This window comes from Notolepis coatsorum (genome assembly GCF_963971535.1).
Source record: "Notolepis coatsorum genome assembly, chromosome: 16".
Taxonomy (NCBI): domain Eukaryota; kingdom Metazoa; phylum Chordata; class Actinopteri; order Aulopiformes; family Paralepididae; genus Notolepis; species Notolepis coatsorum.
The window spans coordinates 67,055,197-67,067,037 of record NC_140180.1 but is presented as its reverse complement, the minus strand read 5'-3'; positions in this window follow the sequence as shown (position 1 = coordinate 67,067,037).

Sequence of the window (11,841 nt, the reverse complement as noted above, 5' to 3'; positions counted from 1 at the left end):
CTTACATTGTTCTTATAAAGATTACATTTGATCATTCTCACCATAGTGCTTCTTACATTGTTCTTATACAGATTAGATTTGATCATTCTTTATGTCACCATGGTGCTTCTTACATTGTTCTTATAAAGATTAGATTTGATCATTCTTTATGTCATCATACTGCTTACATTATTCTCATAAAGATTAAATCGTGTTGCTAAGGAACAGCTTGAACCCCAGTTTATTTCTTCTTTGATTTTAGAAAACACTGCAACAGGAAGTAAACTTGGGTCGATTTAGTTGAGTTGAAACCGTCTATAGATCGAATTGGATCATTCTTCATTCTTGGAATGTTCTTATAAAGATTTAATTTGATCAGGGCTACAGTATAGTTTTTTTTTTTTAGCCTCAACTCCTATTCATTTCTTTTGGAGGTTCCAGTTTTCCTGCTTTTATTCCCATTATATCCTGTATTATTATATTAGACAAAGATAAAAGATAAAGATAAGATAAAGAGGAAGACAAAGATAAAGATAAGATGTTCCTTTATTAATCCCTCTTGGGAAACTTCTCCCTCCAGATAGCTGTCCTGTCATGCCTGGGAAGAAACAAAGAGGCTTGGATGAAAAAGTCCCTGCTGTGAGCAGCATGGAAAGAGCTTCAGACACCTGGCTGGTCTGCAAATACACCAAATAATTCACACAGGAGAAAACCCCTATAACTGTGATGAGAGTAGAACAAGCTACAGCAGAATAAGTTGGAAAGACAGTTGTAACATATTGGTACATTTTACATCAACATACCTTCTGTAAAGAAAATGCAATGAGATTGAAAAATACAATTTGTCATTGTACTGAATCTTTAAGAATAATGTCCCAAATATTGTCTTAAAAGTACTGGCATTGGTTGTTTTGGCGACATTATTGGTGATAGATGATCATTCATTGCTATTGTTTTTTTGGTTTTGTTTCCAAATTCACGATAACTACTGAGTTAGTCTTCGAATCACTATAAACTGCTGTTGCTCTCCCACTAGAGCACAAGCACATTCATGCAACATGTAAATAATAATAATACATTTTGGGAATAATACATTTGCTCTGTAGATGTATTATATATAAAATGTTATCTGTAGCACCTTTAACTCTAACTATAGCTCAGGTGTGTGTGGTATACTGGGTAGTAGTCAGAGTAGACACACGCACACAAATCTATGTCAAGTCAACATTTTGCTACAAAAACACGATTTCCATTGTACAGAATTTTTAAGATACTGTACATCAATCCTCCAGGACCAAATGTGGAAGAGGGGAGAAACAAATGGAACGCTGATTCTCATTGTTTATGAATCAATATTTCTCTATATTCTTTTTTTATTTATATATTTTTAATAAGTTACACTCAAGTGAGTAGTTCAATAATAAGAAAATGCACATCACCGTACAGTAGACCTCTCTGCAGCTCTTCCACCCCAAAGCCACAAGAGGGAACTAATGCCACCCTCGGCACCCAACCTGCCAGAGAGAAAGTGAAATGGTCCCCAGCTAATGGCAACACAGGCTGGATATAGCAGGAAGGAAGAGGAAGCCAGCTGCTGGCAGGGGAGGCAGCGGAAAGAACCTGTGGTGGCAAACTGGCACAGGCTTTATATACACAGTAGACTGTTTATATGCAACACTTTAAGTGGGATGATAGTGATCCATTCTTTGTAAATCAACCAAACACATCATCATTATCTGTTGTCTCTTAGATTCAAATGGCATTTCCCCCCCATCATACTTTATAGGCTTGAAGCTCAAGTAACTTATTTTGTAAATTCAAAGACCTGCTATTTCCCATTTTTTCAGTGTATCCGATCAAGAGTGAACCTAGCATCACACTAAATCGCCCAAAACCTTAAAGAATTCACAAAGACAAAAAGCACAATTCATAGTATTCAATTACATAATCATAGCAGACATCTTGGTAGGCAAACAACAGGTGATTAGAATTAATTGACAATCATAGCCAATGAGCTGTGTCTATGGCATTGTGCCAAAGGCTATTGGTAGTGAATGCATTACACGTCATGATAATTCTATGAATTAGATTTCCCCAATGTTATCATGTTTTAGTATGTAATAATATGTAATGTAATCCCAGTCCCTTGTGTGTATTTCAACAGATCCAGTGGGAGAGTTGGGACTCCTCTGGTCCTATGTGGAGCCTTACTGCATCGACACCAAAGGGACACTCCAATCACCAGCAACAATGACTCGTCTCCAGCCCTGGTCCAGGCGCCACATCTAGAATAGAATAGAATAGAATAGAATAGAATAGAATAGAATAGAAATACTTTTATTATCCCATGGGAAATTTGACACTGCAAATCGCTCAACATTTAAACATTTAGACAGAACAGGTCACGAATTAGAATAATAAAACAAATCAAATCAAGTTGCCTAGGATAAGAGTAGAGTAAAATAGAATAAAAATTGAATAAAATATACAGTAAATAAATACAGTAAAAATATACTGAGAGGCATCATAGCAGCATGGGGGAAGGGGGGTACAGGTAGTAAAAACAACACAAGCAGTGTAAAGTCTAGCTCTAGACTAAACACTACAGTGCTGACCTGGCCTGTTGCACTGAGCTGGGAGTAACTACTGCTACTGTACTGCCAGCCAGCAGCCAACTACTGCTAGATGTTTGTCAATCTAATATACCAGCCATTAGCTCCTGCATTGTCCTGGTGACAAAGAAGGGACGCCCAAGCACCCTAAATGACTATAGGCCCCGTTATGAAGACCTTTGAGAGGCTGGTCCTGCAACACCTCAAGCTCCGGGTGAGTATCTACATGCTCAACAGAGCACATGCACCTGGAGAGGCCGCAGCACATGTGAGAATCATGTTCAACCACCTCCAACCCAACATCAACATCAACAAGACCAAGGAGCTGGTGGTGAACTTTCGGGCAAGGCAAGAAGAGACCCCCTACTCCCATCATTATTTGAGGGGAAGAGGTGGAGATGGTGGAGACCTACAAGTTCCTGGGAGTACACTCGAACAGTAGACTGGACTCTCTATAGAAAGGTACAGAGCAGGCTGTTCTTCCTGAGGAGACTCAGGTCTTTCTGCTGCAGTCGTTTTACCAGTCTGTGGTAGCCAGGGTCCTCTTCTTTGCCGTTGTATGCTGTGGGGGGGGGGGGGGGGGGGGGGGGGGGGGTAACATCAACTGAAGAGACACTAACAAACTGAACAACCTGGTGAGGAAGGCTAGCTCCATAGTGGGAGTCGAACTGGTCAAACGGATCGAGGTGGTGGCAGAGAGGAGGATGAGGAAGAATCTGGACCTATACTGGAAAACCCCTCCCACCCTCTCTATGAGGAGCTAGCCAAGATGAGGAGCATGTTCAGCCATAGACGTATCCTTAATAATTGTAATACTAAACACTACATAGACTCACACTGGTGCAGTGTGCTACTACGTTATGGACTATGTATTCTATCATCACTATTATTACCATGTTCTATCACTATGTTCTATTATTACCTCTTCTGCCTGTACCTCCCCTCCCTCATGCTGCTATGACATCTGCATTTCCACAAGGGGATTAATAAAGGAACACTTGACTTGATTATGGTAGGCAACCCAGAATCATTCAAATACTGCTAGATGTTTGTCTATTCTACCAGCCATTATGGTAGGCAACCCAAATACTGCTACATGTTTGTCTATTTCTACTAGCCATTCAAGATTCAAGATTCAAGAGGTTTATTTATCACACATACCAGGGCATACAGTGAAATGCGGGTGGCCATGCCCGCTTCGATTGTGCAAGAATACAATAGTAAATAAAATAAGTAGAAGATAATAAAATAGACATAAAATAGACATGATAAAATAGACATGAAGTCCTGAGATAAATGCAATACAATGTTAGCTATACGAATTAAAGGCACTGGGTCCTATGTACACTACTATACAATATACAGTTTTACTCTATATCCCTATGCTATACTTGCTATTACTAACTATACTATACAAGAACCACAATGTTCTTTCCTTAAAGTGACCTTTTTTCCCCCCTTCCTTTAATAAAGTGTCCTTTTCTTATGTGTTTAAAGTGACCTGTGGTGCGTTTGTGTGTGAGCGAGTGCAGAATGTGTGTTGTGTGTGCTTGTGTGTGGAGAGATCAGTGTTCAATGTTCTGATGGCCTGGGGGAAGAAGCTGAGCCTTAGTCTCTCTGTTCTTGCTGCATTATGGTAGGTAACCCAAATACTGATATGTTTGTCTATTGTACCAGCCAGTCGATTTCAAGGTCCTCCTCCTTATATAAGCACTACATGGAACAGGACCAAGCTACATTACAAATTCTCTAGTCAAGTATGTGCCTTCTAGAATATTACGATAATCTTCTACTGGTCTATTGAAGGTTCCCAACCACTAGAACTGCGCCCTGAGAGAGGGAACTGTTAGGGTGAGGTGTTTTTCTAGAACCCAGGAGCAGAACACAGGCACAGGAGAATAGAGCGGTTTAGAATGTTTAATTTAAGTATGGGGGAAGCAGGGTCCAAGGCTCATGAGAGGGGCTTAGAGACAGGGAACAAGGAGTGGAGGAGTGCCAGGCCAATGGTGTGTGTAGGTGAGGTCCATGAAGGTGCAGGCTGGTGAGGATCCGTGGTCGAGGTGTAGGCCGGAGAGGTGAGGTCCTGGACATCAGAGAACAAGGGTTAGTATAGAGCAAAGTCACTGAGCACACAAAACATAATTCTAGGAACGCTGAGGTGTAAACAACACTCGGACAAGGAGTGGCAGGAGTGCAGGTCTTTTATCCAGGTTCAGTGATTGGGTGTTGGGTGATAGCCGGCAGGTGTGTCGTTTGGCACAGGTGAGTAGGTTGATGGTGAGACGGGAACAGGGAGGGGACCATGCATGGGCCTGGGAACCTTCTGACAGACAGGGAAGAGAAAAGCCCTGGCTGTGGCTGTAACAGGAACTGCGCCCTGAGAGAGAGGGAGGTTTGCCGTGAGAGGGAGGTTTAAACTGTGGATATCAAACAAGGAAGGTAAAGGCGGTTTTAAACTGTTAAACAGTCATTCAGAACTATTTTATTGTTGCATCATTTTACTCTGTCTATTCTATTTTACTATTTTTATTATTGTCTATTTTAAAACTGCAATAGAATCAAACCATTAACAAGGTGGCCTGTTGGGGTGTTAGATTCACTCATGAAAGTGAATTTAATCTATCATCATTTTCATGAGGATTGTGTTTAGACCAACATAGATAATTGTGTTTCATACCTCAGTTGGGGTATCTATAAGCTGCAACATGAGGTAGTAAACATAGCATGAAAGTGCACCATTTTAGCTGTTGGGGCATGTACATGTTTGTCTACTGTACTAGACATTATCGTAGGCAACCAGCCAAATACTGCTACATGTTTGTCTACTGTACTAGACATTATCGTAGGCAACCAGCCAAATACCGCTACATGTTTGTCTACTGTACTAGCCATTATCGTAGGCAACCAGCCAAATACTGCTACATGTTTGTCTACTGTACTAGACATTATCGTAGGCAACCAGCCAAATACTGCTACATGTTTGTCTACTGTACTAGCCATTATCGTAGGCAACCAGCCAAATACTGCTATATGTTTGTCTATTGTACTAGCCATTATCGTAGGCAACCAGCCAAATACTGCTATATGTTTGTCTATTGTACTAGCCATTATCGGCAACCAGCCAAATACTGCTATATGTTTGTCTATTGTACTAGCCATTATCGTAGGCAACCAGCCAAATACCGCTATACATGTTTGTCTACTGTACTAGACATTATCGTAGGCAACCAGCCAAATACTGCTATATGTTTGTCTATTGTACTAGCCATTATCGTAAGCAACCAGCCAAATACCGCTACATGTTTGTCTACTGTACTAGCCAAACTGTACTAGGTGGAGGGGGGGGGTGCAGCTAAGCTCTCGAGACACACAACACGTTTTATGAGTGATTATCACATGTCCACCTCACAACAGAACGGTAGGATTCAAGTCAATTCACACTCCAATGTATGTTTGATTGACTTTAGAAAGGCACATATATGGGCTGTTCCCCCCAATAAACATGTTCGAGTGTGTGTGTGTGTGTGTGTGTGTGTGTGTGTGTGTGTGTGTGTGTGTGTGTGTGTGTGTGTGTGTGTGTGTGTGTGTGTGTGTGTGTGTGTGTGTGTGTGTGTGTGTGTGTGTGTGTGTGTGTGTGTGTGTGTGTGTGTGTGTGTGTGTGTGTGTCTGAAGCTGCTCCATTGACAATGAATGGACCTCTACACTACCCACTTTAAAGGAAGGGGGAAAAAGGACACTTTAAAAAAATAACTTGTTGTGATTATTGCATAGTAGTTAGTAACAGCAAGTATAGCATAGAAGTAAAACTATATATTGTATAGGAGTATAGGACCCAGTGCCTTTAAGTGATGTACTGTATTAACATGTCGATTTTATCATGTCTATTCTACTTATTTGTATTACTATTTACTATTATTACTATAATATTGTATGATTGTATTCTCGCACAATCGTAGCGGGCATGGCCAACCACATTTCACTGTATGCCCTGGTATGTATGTGATAAATAAACTCTTTAATCTTGAATCAATCTTGAATGGGGGACTCATTTTGTGGACCCACAGAACGTTTGTTTCTATATAACTATATATACTCTGACATTGGGTGTAGTTCCCCTTTAAGACCATTTCTGTCTTGGCTGGATCAACTGTTTGAAGCATGGCTGATTCAGATCTTAAATAACCGTTTAGGGGCCAGTTGTATGGTTGTTTATCTTCTAGCCAGGGGGAGACTTTTCAGTCCATCACAATATTAATATTATACACTCTCACACATACACATTGGCAGAGTAGTGGTTAACAGATTAACAGATTAGGAGATTATTATTGACACTTTTCCAAAGGGACTTTTTACCACCTCCTGTAATAGTGCCACAGATTTAACCTACTAAAGTTCTAGCTTCAGTGTGCTTCAAGTTACACATGCTGCCGAGTTATTTATGTTTTTTGTTTTTAAGTGTGATTTGCTTTCCAAAAGGTTTGAGGTTTGAGGTCAGGAGAAGCCAGTTGTGAAAACTTGACATTTTGTTGTTGTTGTTGTTGTTTTTGTGTGGAAACTGCTTATTTTTGGACACTTGAATGTGTTTGAATGCAGGACAGGTGTTTGTGTTTACCAGTATAATTTCATCACTGTTGTCTACATTTGAACCTGTGTGTTTATGTGCATTTCCGTGCAACTACATAATTCAGATGTCTTTGAACATGTTACTGTTTGTATATGTGTCTAAGAGACTGATGGAGAAAGAGAGGGAAAGAGAGAGAGAGTGTGTGAGGGAGATAGAGAGAGAGAGCGAGAGAGAGAGAGAGAGAGAGAGAGAGAGAGAGAGAGAGAGAGAGAGAGAGAGAGAGAGAGAGAGAGAGAGAGAGAGAGAGAGAGAGAAAAAGCATGTGTATGACTCAACCTAACCTGTGTGGCTTTCCGCTCCATGTATGGTGAAACAGTCTGTCCACTGTCTCTCTCTCTCCCTCTCTCTTTCTCTCTCTCCCTCTCTCTCTTTCCCTCTCTCTCCCCCCTCTCTCTCTATCCTCCCATATTCTCTTCCGTCTCTTCATTATATTCATACTCAGCTTTGCTCAGAATAAAATAAAATAAAAAGAAAGGTGTGAAGCTTTATTTTTAAATAGAGTACAAGTAATTTGTCAGATTATTTCTTTTAAAATTGTATCAGATATAATATATTTGATTGATGTAGCTATTTCTGTGGTTCTTATTACATTTTACATTACTTATTATTTGTATTTTGTATTTTGTTATTTGTTTTATATTTATATTTGTGTATTTATATTAAAGTAGCCATACATGTACAGTATAGTGCTTTGTAGACAAAAGTTCACTTCATATACTTCAGTTGTGTTCAATTTCACAACCACAGTTTCTACCATTTGACCTGCCTTACGGGTCAGAACAGTCCAAATTTTGGACCAGATTTAGTACCAAGTAGCAAACTGTTCCAAACACATTTAGAGTTGGGGTGAAAAGGCCATTTCTTTTTTCAAAGAGACACTAGTAAAACGTTTCAGAACAACAATATTTGGGTCTATACCGAAATGTACTTATTACCAGCATGTATTTGCATCCATGTACTGCGATCAGGATCAGATCAGATGATCAAACATCTTAGAAATTATTTAGATTGAATGTTAACGAGCCATTTAAGGTGGCTGGGTAGTGTAGACCATTATCCATCCACCATTATCTGAAATAATAATATAATAATAATAAAGAAAAATAAAAAAAACTCTAACCCTAACTAACCTTACTGTCATGCACTTGTCCTAATAAACTAACCTACACTGTAACACGCAACACTCTGATGAACATTGTTACTCAGCTGATAGAGTTGTACCCTTCCTGATGACTTTGGATAAAAGCGTCAGCTAAATGACTAAATGTAAATGTAGAGGTCCAAGCACTGGAGTGGCTGGGTAGTGTAGAGGTCCAAGCACTGGAGTGGCTGGGTAGTGTAGAGCAGGGGTTCCCAAACTTTTCAGGCCGGGACCCAGAAAATAAGGCGTCAGAGAGCCGCGGCCCAATGCACATTATTTATTTTTTGCCAGGCGACTGATTTTTTAAGCCAAATATCACTTCAATCCTATTAAGTTAGTTCAAGTTAGTTATTCATTTATATGTGCTATTTATGAGAGGGCTAACTTGTTGCAAAATAATAATGATAATAATAATAGCTTCATTAAAATACTATTGTTGCTTCGGTTGTTTTCAGCGTTTTATGTGCATAATCTGTTATTTAGTTTGAAATGTTCGTTGAAATAAGTAGATTTTTCGTTTTTGTTTATTTATTAAGTTAATATAAAACCATATAGTCACATTTTAGAATACAATAGAATAGAATTTTAGAATACAACTAGAAACACTGTCCTGGCCTGCTTCTAAGTTCAGTGGCCTGACAATTTTTATTTTATTTTTTTTTATTTTTTTTTAAATCATCTCGCGGCCCTCCCGTGGCTGCTCGCGGCCCACCTTTGGGTCGCGACCCCGACTTTGGGAACCACTGGTCCAAGCACTGGAGTGACTGGGTGGCTGGAGTGGCTTGATCCCTCTATTCTATCAAACTTCAGGCCCATTTTTCAACTACCTTTCCTGTCAAAAGTCCTGGAGCAAGCAGTTTACCTCCAGTTCCAACTGTTTTTAGATGTACATAAAATCCATGAAAAGTTTCAGTCTGGCTTTAAACCGTGCCATAGCACTGAAACAGTTCAAAATGATCTCATTTTAGCTGCCGATTCTGGAAATCCCGCCATTCTCGCGCGTTTAGACCTCACAGCCGCCTTCGACACTATAGACCACACTGTCCTACTGTCGCGTCGCCCTAAGCTGGTTCAAGTCCTACCTGACTGGAGAATTATTTTCTTCAGTGGCCCCTCTTACCTGTGGGGTGCCCCAGGGTTCGATACTGGGCCCCATCCTTTTTTTTTATTATATATGTTGCCCTTAGGCTCAATCATTACAAAGCACAACATGTCCTTCCACTGCTTTGCCGACGATGTGCAGATCTATTTACCCCTAAAAGCAATTAAGGCAAGGTTACATTAGTTAGATTGCCTGGCTGACATAAAAATATGGATGAGTGAACATTTTCTCAACTTAAATGAGCGCAAAACAGAGATAATTTTATTTAGTAATAATTCAGTTGACCCTACTGCCAATGCCATAGGGCCCTCTGGGCTCAAATATCCGCTCCTCTTCTCTCAGAAATCTTGGAGTAATCTTTGACAGAAATTTTAAATTTGACAAACAGGTTAGCTCGGTGGTAAAAACCAGCTTTTTCCACCTCAGACTCCTGGCCAAGACCAAACCATACCTCTCTCAGAAGGATCTGGAGAGGGTGATCCATGCCTTTATCTCGACCCGGCTGGATTACTGCAATGCGTTGTATGTCGGCATTGACCAGTTGCTGCTCTGTTGCCTGCAACTGGTACAAAATGCGGCTGCCCGTCTGCTTTCCGCTACCAGGAAACGTGACCACATCACACCAGTTCTGGCTTCTCTCCACTGGCTCCCCGTCCGTTTCCGTATCGATTTAAAACTTTTACTGACTGTTTTTAAAGCACTACACAGGCTGGCTCCACTGTACTTAGCTGAGCTCCTGCATCACCCCACCCCATCCAGAGCCCTAAGGTCTGCTGACCAGCTGCTGCTGGAGGTGCCTAGGACCAGGCTTAAAACTAGGGGAGATAGAGCCTTCGCTGCTGCTGCCCCCCGGCTCTGGAACAGCCTCCCCCCACATAAGATCTGTCCAGAGCCTAGAGGTTTTTAAATCATTGCTCAAAACACACCTCTTCTCCCTGGCCTTTGACCAGAGCTAGCCTAGCATCTATACACGACGTCCGCTGTCACTCTGGACTTTTTACCCAATTTTCCTGTCTCTTTTTATATTGCACTTTGCCCTTGCTTTCTTATATGTACTGTACTATACCTTTTTCTGTAATTGTAGTGTATTTTATTGCATTTTATGTGTTTTTATCATGTGAAGCACTTTGGTTTGGCTGCTAGTCATTTGTAAATGTGCTATACAAATAAAACTGACTTGACTTGATTTGACAAAATTTTGGACCAGATTTAGTACCAAGTAGCAAACTGTTCCAAACACATTTAGAGTTGGGGTGAAAAGGCCATTTCTTTTTTCAAAGAGACACTATATACAATATTTGGGTCTATAGTTACCGAAATGTACTTATTACCAGCATGTATTTGCATCCATGTACTGCGAGATTATCAGGATCAGATCAGATTATCAAACATTTTAGATTTTTTTTGTACCAGCTGTACATACTGTATATATAGATACACTGAACAATTTTGTTGTTTACACTTGTTTATGTACTTGACTTCTTGACTTTCTATTTTATACTTATTATACTTATTTTATACTATCTTGTTATTATCTAGCACGCAGGAGCAACACAGAAAGAAACATTTCATGCAAAGTATTCTGTATTCTGTATGACAACTAATAAAGAACTTGATTGGGAATTTTGGCCAGGAACATCGGGGAACCCCCTACTCTTTGTGATAGGCGCCCTGGGTTTTTTTTTTTTTTTTTATAAACAAAGTTTTTTATTCAAAGATTACATTTACATTCATATATTGCATACAGATGTCATGTCCTTTGTTCTTTCCTTACTGAATATCCCTCCCTCCCGCCCCACCCAGAAAAATAAAAAAGACAGTACAAAAGTAAATAAATACATACAAAATAAAATAAGACAAATACAAAATGTGACATTAGGATCCACTTTAACAGCAATATGGTACTCTTAAAGGATAAGTATATTTGCTATGGATATAATGAAACATAAGTGCAACTCCAGATCCGATACACAAGCCAGGTCGTATGACCCTAAATACGTGAGGTGGGAGATTAAATAAATACACGCCTACTGTCCCCAACAACCCCAATCAACAGGTAAGCCCACTCAGTGAAAACTGTCCCCCCCCCTACATGGCACTCGACATAACTTCAGTCAGGAGGAAATGGATCTATTCTATCTACATATGAGATTAGCGGTTGCCAATGTGTGTAGAATTTATCCGCTGATCCTCGAATTGTAAATTAAATTTTTTCCAGTTTTAGGAATGACATCACATCATTCAGCCATAATCTGGATGATGGGGGAGGTTCTGCTTTCCAATGCAAGAGTATCCTCCTGCGGGCAATCAGTGAGGCAAAGGACACTACATTGTATTGTTTTTTGGTCAAGATCACATCCTCCTCGGGGATCCCAAAGATAGC